We start from the raw sequence: 2,206 nt of genomic DNA on the forward strand, positions 1-2,206 counted from the left end.
CTGCAATACTCTTTGATTGGATTTGTCTTGCTTAGGTCTTTCCTTTCCGACTGTACTACTTTATGCGTTTTTTTAGTTTAATATGTGAGCGATGAAACGGAATACGCATTGATTGCGTTAAAACGTACTAAAGCACAACCGTAGTAAAGCCTCAGGGAAGAAAAGTCCAAATAGCTCTATCCAGGTAAGATTCACCAATCATCAGACTAATACGGTCTGCATCAAATTGATGGCTTATCAACAGTCCAAAGGGATTCGGCAAAGCGTGTCCATCAGTTTGCCATCATCAGGGTTGTAAATGATAGCTGGCATCCCCGACACAAACATTTCCTGCCTCTTTGTTCGCACGGTTCAACCGTACGGTGCCATTGCTCGCTCACCAGCTCTTGAGAAAAACAAAGGGCATAGTGGAGTTTTTTTTTTCTTCCATGTTGGAAATTGCTTTGGTTAGGCAATTTTTTGTTTCTCCCATAGTCCCAACAAACACTGCGAACGAGTGTTTTATTTCCGATGAGGGAAACCGTCGGTGAATTACTCGCATGTCGTTAAGTTCGTCTAGCTCTAACTCAGGGAATTTGCTTCTGCTAGTTAATTATGGACCCGTAAACAGGCAAATTTGCTCGTAGAGATGAATTGAATGCGGAGAACAGAGTATGAGGAGTGAAAAATTTATTACTCTAAACATTACACAACATCCTAAAGCTTTTTTTCGTAATAAAAAATCTCTGAAAAGGTTTATGCATGACAGACCAACAAGACGGTTTTTATACATGTGGTACCGCTGGTTTTGGTAAAGAATTACACGAAATGTACAGTCTAGTTGTTTGGTATTTTCTTAACGATGGGATGTAACTGTAGATATGTTTTTTTTTTTTAGTTTTGAGCGAATGATGCACGCAGAACGAATCAAAGGCAAAAATATTAAAAAAATTTAAAACAACCAAACGCAGGATGCCCTCAACGCGTTTAATAGTTTGCTAGTTGGGTAGCAAACCAGGCCTGAGATGTATTCGACGCGACGTACATCAGGCGTTATTGCATCTGCTCTGACACCTTCTCTCTCTCTCTCTTTCTCTCTCTCTCTCACTCTTCTTAAATGGTGTACATGAGTAGCAGTTGGGTAGTACCAGCGAATGCTTGATACTTCAGTAAACAGCTGGAAATGGGTTGCTTCTCATAAAATTTTAACGAATGGTGTTGCATGCTGTGGCGCTGCATGGTTGGAAGGGTGCTTGATGTTTTGCTCAGTGAAATGAAAACACCTTGCGTTCTTTCTTTCTGCATTTTTTTTTTTTGCGGAAAGGCTGTAGAAGTGCTCAGTTATTCATCGGTTACGATGAGCCGTGGGAGCAAAACAGTGGCAAGCAGGGGCGACAGACAGAGGAGAGTAGCATGTGGTGGTAGAGAGTATTATGCAAGCAGATGCATCGCACTTGTGATGAAACGTAGAAAACATTCATACTAGTGATTAATGTTTACGTACCTTCTAGGTTTAAAACTAATACATTTCTACCCGGCAATTGGCTGCGTCCGGTTCGTTTTGCTGGAAGCAGCTCAACTCCACGCTATTCTAATTACACACTCGTCAGACATACATTTAACAACAACCCTTATAGCCATATGGACTACAATTCGTTTGATCGTGCGGTTACAATATTTCTGCTCCTCTTTGGTCAGCCATTGTGTATGCTACGTTACTGTTTGCTAAGGGATGCTGCTTCGACGTGGGTGGTAGATTTTTCACGATCAAGTCATTACTCTAAAGTTGATACCGAATGCCATTCGCGTGTGAGCTAGTGCGAAAGGAACTGATGATATATATATTTTTTTGCTCTTGGTTACATTTTAGCTTGAGCTTTTCAATACATTTCCGGTTAGGACACATTGATGGTGTTAAATGACATTGCTTTGGTTTGCTGGCGATATGAGAAGATTGTGAATAGTTAATTTCAGCTACTAGTTGGGTCGTCACTTCAAGGTTGTTTTGCATCTAGACACTCAGCTCACTATTGCTGTCTGAAGCGATACTCTTAGGCTACGACACTATTCCTAGCAATAGAAGCAAAAACGTTCGTTCTACAGATGACGTTTTACGTTACGACCGATCGTCTCGTACGACCCTACCGGTGGTGACACTAAGCGATACAGATAAATCTGTGTCCTGTAGCAAACTGTATGTGTTGAGCGAAGGCCTCTGCGGCCAGCC

The sequence above is a fragment of the Anopheles maculipalpis genome, chromosome X, assembly GCF_943734695.1.
Source record: "Anopheles maculipalpis chromosome X, idAnoMacuDA_375_x, whole genome shotgun sequence".
In the NCBI taxonomy this organism is placed as follows: Eukaryota; Metazoa; Arthropoda; class Insecta; order Diptera; family Culicidae; genus Anopheles; species Anopheles maculipalpis.